This window comes from Puma concolor, chromosome A2 (assembly GCF_028749965.1).
Source record: "Puma concolor isolate L17-30 chromosome A2, mPumCon1.1.hap2, whole genome shotgun sequence".
Taxonomy (NCBI): domain Eukaryota; kingdom Metazoa; phylum Chordata; class Mammalia; order Carnivora; family Felidae; genus Puma; species Puma concolor.
Window position 1 is genome coordinate 59,862,984 of NC_141668.1, and position 6,962 is coordinate 59,869,945.

Below are 6,962 nucleotides of genomic sequence, written 5' to 3' on the forward strand. Positions count from 1 at the left end.
CTTGTTAGTTCTATTAAAGTCCAAATCTGTATACAAAAATTCAACTTTAATTTTAAAATATCACTTTGTTGTGTGTAAAAGCCAAGGCATTTTCATATAGATATCAAATGTAAGTATAATAAAACAGTTTCTGACTACAGTAGTCCCCCTTTGTATTCTGGACATATGTTCCAAGACCCCCAGTGGATTCCTGAATTATGGATAGTACTGAACCTTATATATACTATGATATTATACATACATACCTATGACAAAGTTGAATTTATAAATTAGGTTTGGTGAGAGATTAACAACAATAAGTAATAATAAAAATAGAACAATTATAACAGTATACTGTAATAAAAGTTCTGCAGATGTGGTCTCTCTCTCTCTCTCTCTCTCTCTCGCTGTCTCAAAGTACCTTATTATACTGTACTAATCCTTCTTCTTGTGATGATGTGGGATGATAAGGTGCCTATATGATAAAGTGAAGTGAGGTGAATGAGGTAGGCATTGTGACTTAACGTTAAGCTAGTATTGATCTTCTGATGATAAGTCAGACGTCATCTGCTTCCAGACCACGGTTGACTGTGGGTAACTGAAACCTCAAAAACTAAAACCAAATATGAGGGGAACTACTGCACAAGGCAAAAGAGAAGGGAAGAAAGTATAGTCCTGAAATGCAGAAGATCTGACCTTTGTCCCAGTTCTGCCATTCATCATTAATCTCCCTTTGTTTTTTCATACAACAAGGTTAGGATATTGAAATAAAATATCAAAGGGTTTTTTTTAATTTCTAAAATTTCATAAATCTTGTAAGTATTAGAGAATGGGCATATTCTATTTATTGTTATTTTACCGTTAAATCTTTACAGGATATCTAGCACACCAATATTGTAATGACATCAGGGAATACCTTACAGTTTACAAACATCATATGTACTATTAGGTTATTATTTTTTAGCTCTTTAGGCCCATCTCCCAGGAAAACGTAATTATGAGAACTAGAACAGATTGTTCCAAGAGAAAGGCTTCCTTTGAACAAAGAGGAAGATTTGTACTTCTAAAATCTCATCTGGTAGTTTTTGTAAAATATATGACCTATTAAATCTAAAATCAAAGCCCACTTAATACTTATTAAAATTGTTCAGCCTCTCATGAAATTTTACACACTGCAGATTAGGAAGAAAATGTATACATTTTTCAAAAATCATACCAATGACACCACCCTTTTTCATTAGCATCATATCAAAATACAAATTTATCCAGGACCTCCTTGAGGCAACATCTGTTCCATATTTACTTTGCTATTACCAATCTTTTCAGTTTTCTTAAACCTACTTCTAAAGATAAACTTGATTTCATAGAAGTCTAATTTCAAACACTGTAGAACAAGGCTCCCTTTGTTGAATTCAGAATCTACAGTACTTAGATTATGGAAGTGTGTTTTTAATGAAGAACTTCATAGGAGGTATTTAGATCATTATTAATTTCATACGATACCAGTGGGAGCTCTTTTAGCATTTCCCCCTCTCTGCTATTCACAAAGTTACTGTGATGGTTTTATCATTTCCATAATGTGTCATTATTTTTCTCCTGACTTTTCCTGAGTTCCAGAGTCACATATTTCTCACCCCAAACCCTCTCAGGTGATTAGACTTTATAACTGCCCTCTGGGACAACTTTATTTCATTTTGAGCAACTCTTGCAGGAAGTGCACACACACAAACTCGTCCACAATACAAACACACAATCCATTCACTTATTCGGTGAACATTCGTTGAGCACCTTTTATATCCTGGACACTCTGCTAAATATTGTGGACGTCAAGGTAAATATTACATGCTTTTCCTTTAAGCAGAGTGCAGTCTATTGGCTAAGACAGACGTATAGCTAAGCATTACAGTGAATCGTTAGGTGGCAGATTAATTCAGATAAGTGCAAAGCCCAGATACAGATCAGCAGGGGAAGGATTGCTAGGACAACACTTTTTAAATTGAACATAAGAGTGAAGGCAGGGGCTGTGCTGCCATATGCTAGAGCTGGGACTGGGGATCCTCTTTATCTTCAAAGGAAGTCCATTTATTCTCCCACAGGGTGTGCATCGCATACACAAGTGGTTGGTTATTAGACCCTCTGAGCTTCACAACCCCATTCATTCATTCTCATTCCTCAGACTCAAACCATGTATTCTCATTCCCCAGAGAAAAAAACCTCCTTCACTTTGGGACCCCTGCCTTCTAGTTACGACCTTCCCGTACCCTCCTTGCTGTTGTTCATCGACACCCTTGTCACCGCTCCACGTTTATCAAGGACCTCAGCACTCTGATCATCTTCTTTCTTGCCACCAATTTCCTAGCCGGTTTCAATGTCAATGCAGACAGCCTGAACTAACAAACTTCCTGTGCAGTTCCCTGATCTTTTCAATTCCAGAGACCAGCACTGCCTGGTCCCTCCTACCTGGAACTTAACAGCGCCCTCTTATTTGCCTGTTCTGGATTCTTAAACTGCTTTCAGCAATTCCTTGCTTTGCATCCTATTTCTCTCAATCCCTTCTTTTCAGTGCTCCAGTTCTTTGACCACATCAAGACCACCACCGCGTTACTCTCCATTTTCATTCTATCCTTCCAGCTTGTCTTGTCTTTTCTTGACTTGTGTCTGCCTGAACCCAAAGGGTTATTAATTCATCCCCTTGAGACCGAGTGTGCCTGACACAAGCACCTGCTGAAGAAAACACGAAGCTTAGCTTTCTCTTTCTCAGCCTCATAGAAATCACTTTAATCTCCTACCAGCCAATCTCCTTGATGCCCTTGGTATTTTATCACTTTCACCTGATGGCTGAAATTCACAATCATAAGAAAACACTGACCCTCAGACCAGCACCGCTTTGACTTCTTGACCTCCTTCAGCCAACATCTGCATGTATCACAAACTATCCCCTTCCATTTCATTGGGAAGAGAGACACCCACCTCTGGCGAAAGCTAGTCTCTCTCTAACCTTTATCTCGTTCTCACTTCTGCCTATATCCTCACTCACCTGATTCATCCATCACCTTTTTCTCTCTTCATACCAGCCTCTCATTTTCAACAGATCAACGTAGTTGTTACTTTCGACTAAAAAACCATACTCCTTTCTGTTTCTGGTTCCTGCTCTACCTATTTCTTCCCCTTCTCCCCCTCTCATACCTAAGGGTCCACAAAAAAAAAAAAAAAAAAAGAAAGAAAGAAAGAAAGAAAGAAAGAAAGAAAGAAAGAAAGAAACATGTGCTCTTAGCTTCCACTTCCTCACCTATGCTTTATCAGTTTTTATTAAAAAATATTTTACATGTGTAAAATGATATGTATATATAAGATGTAAATGGTAATTAAAATGTGTCCAGAGTTCAGCTTAGGATATAGAATATTATCAATGCTTTTAAAATAAGCTTGTGGGGTGCCTGGGTGAGTTAGTCCGTTAAGCGTCTGACTTCGGCTCAGGTCATGATCTCACGGTTTGTGAGTTCAAGCCCGACCTCGGGCTCTGCACTGATGGTGGGGAGCCGGCTTGGGATCCTCTGACACCCTCTCTCTCTGCCCCTCCCCTGCTTGCTGTCTCTCACAAAAATAAATAAACCTTAAAAAAAATAAGCTTGTATTTCCCTTCTCAATCCAACCCCTTCCCCTACAAAGCAATCATGAATTTTTGCTCTTTTTCATTTGCTTCTCTATAATTTATATAGACCTCAATAATACAATTTCATTTTATATGTTTTGATTTTATATCATATCTATAATACTGTTTGTATTCTTCTATGACTTGCTTCGTTTGTTTGTTGTTTTTATTCCACACTAGGTTTGTGCAATGTATCTATATTGCTAAGCAGAGAAGTTGTGGTTCATAATGTGTTATAGCACAGGAATTTACTATAAATAGATGTTTCCAGTCGTTGCTATTATTCTATTGAACCACAGGACATTATAGTTCCGTAGTTTAAAAATATTTGATTTCAAGTATTTACTGTGGTTTATTCTACACAGAAAGTTCTGTTGTAAACATTCTTGCACATGTCTTCTTATGCCACGTGTGAGAAATTTTCTAGGCCAGGACATCTCTATATTTACTACATAAGGTAAAATTATCTTGCAGATTTATTGTTCCAGTTAGTATCAACATCATCAATGTTTAAAAGGTCCCATTGTTTCACATTCTTAATATCACATGGTATAACAGGAAAAAAATTGCAAATCTGTTAGATATAAAATTATATTTCATTGTTTTAAAAAAGCTTTTTTAAGATTTTTTTTAATGTTTATTTATTGTTGAGAGAGAAAGAGAGAGAGCAGGGGAAGAGTCAGAGAGAGAGAGAGAGAGAGAGAGAGAGAGAGGGAGAATCCCAAGCAAATTCCATGGTCAGCGCAAGAGTCCAATGTGGGGCTTGAACTCACGAACCATGATATCACCACCTGAGACAAAATCAAGAGTCAGGTGTTGAACTGATTGAGCCACCCAGGCATCCCTTGTTTAAAAAAAAAAAAAACTTTTTACTAAGACTTTATTTTTTTAGAGCAGTTTTAGGTTTACAGCAAAACTGAGGGGAGGGTACAGAGATTTCTCATATACTCCCTATCTCCACACTTGCATACTCTCCCCCTTTATTAATATACCCCACCAGAATGGCACATTTGTTATCAATCTTGGACCCACCCTGACACATGCCAGTCACCCAAAGTCTGTAGTTTACACTATGGTTCATTCTTGGTGTTGCATATTCTCTGGATCTGGACAAATGACGACACCATCCATCATTAGGGTGACATGAGAGTGTTTTTGCTGTCCTGAAAACCTACTGTTCTCTGCCTATTTTGACCCTTCTTTTTCCCAACCCCTGGCAACTGCCAATCTTTTTTACGTTCTCCATAGTTTTGCCTTTTCCAGAATGTCATATAGTTGGAATCTTATAATATGTAGCCTTTCGGATTGGCCTTTTTCAGTTAGTAATATGCACTTAAGTTTCCTCCATGTTTTTCATGGCTTGACCATTTCTTTTTAGTGTTAATATTCCATTATCTGGATGTACTTCAGTTTATCCATTTACCTACTGAAGGATATTTTGGTTGCATTCGAGTTTGGGCATTTATGAACAAAGCTGCTATAAATACCTACATGCAGGTTTTTGTGTGGAAATAAGTTTTCAACTTATTCGGGTAAATACCTTAAAACCTTTGGCCCATCTTAAATGGTTGTTTGTTTTCTTATTGTTGAGTGACTAGGTTTCACTGTTTTGGTGATCTTATGTCTCTGGACTGTGAACTTCACAAGTGTTTTTGTTTTTCTTCTCCCCCACTTAGGTGGGACAGGATGACTACAGTCGACTGGAGTTAGGATTTACCTCCCTGCCCAGGTCCATTGGGCTCTGATAATATCCCGGCCAGTTAAGCTCCCATCAACTAGTTTCTCCTGAAGTCATTCCTTGTTTAAGAAGAACACAGATGATTCGGTTTATTTTAAAATGCTTCCTTTTCCCCTCCCCCTGCCAGAGCACCATTTTTCTCTGATATTTATTGTGGGAACCTGGTGGAGGTCTCAGACGCAAAACTTAAAGTATTGTGGCCTCCCATGGCTAGGTTCCTGTGGAGTCTTTAACTCTCAGAGTTGTCCACACTGATGTCAAGCAGCTTGTCAGGACAGGACAGGCTTTTTCTTAGCGTGTTCCTGGTTCCCAGCGTGCTTTCCACGAGTGAATCTGCTCAGGTAAGTGGCAACACCCTTTCTTGTCCTTTCCCTCCAATCTGGGGCACAACGTTCTCTTTGCTCTCAACTTTTCTCTGGACCCAAGAAAGATTGTTAATGTTTCATTCTTTTCAGCTTTGTACTTGTCTTTAGGATGGGGCATTGTCCAAATTCCTAATGTGCAGAATTGGCTTTTCTGGTTCGTTTTTTTCGTTTGCTTATTTTTCTGTTTAGTAATGAGGTTGTGTACTTTTCGTATTTTAATTGGCTATTTGTGTATTTATGTTCCCCGTTTTCTACTTAAAAAATTATTTGGTAAGTATTATCTGTAAATTTTGAATGCTAATTTTTCAGTGATAGAGCTGGCAAACACATCTTTCCAGTTGTGGCACATCTTTCCTCCTCGTTTTTAGGTTTTTAGCCTGTCTTTTGATGAACACGATGGTGTTCTTAATGTTAATAGAGTCAAATTCACTAATTGTTTTCTTCAGTTTTTTTTGTTGTTGTTGCTGTTGTTGTTAAATCCTTTGCTACACCACGATAATGGAGATCTATTTCTGTTTGGTTATGCAAAAAGTTTTAAGTTTGGACTTTGACACTTAATTTTTAAATACATTTAGAACTGATTTTTGAGTGAGATATGAGGTAGGAATCCGTTTTCATTAAAAAAATATATATGGATACCCATTGCCAGGGCACTACCTGTTGAGTCGTTCCTCTTTTGCTCACATATCCCGTTGTCAAAACTGGCCTACACCAAGTTTCCTCATAAGGAAACTTTGGTTTAATTCAGCGCCTGCTCTTCACTTCAGCTGATCTGTTTGTCTATTTCTGCACCAAAGAAACCATGATATCTGTAAGGGCATGTCTCCATGTTTGGTTTCAGTTTTCTTGACTCTAATCCTTCCACTTAAATTGTCAGATCAGGCTTTTAAACTTCAAGGAAAATCCATTTTAAAATTTGGAAGAAATTTCATGGACTCAGTATATCAATTTGGGGATAACTGACATATTTAAAATATTGAATCTTTTATTTATGAATACATATTTCTTAAATACGTCTTTTAAAAGCTACTACAAAAATATGTATGTTTAATTCTACAAATTGTATTTTCTGTTTAAGTTTTGTGTATTGATTATTTATAGTTGTTGAATTAAGCTCTTTTACTAATTTATATAATTTGTACCTTTCTTTGGGTTTTTAATGGAGATAATCATACCTGTAAATAATGAGGTTTTTTTTTCCATTCTTTTTTATTCTTACATATTTTAT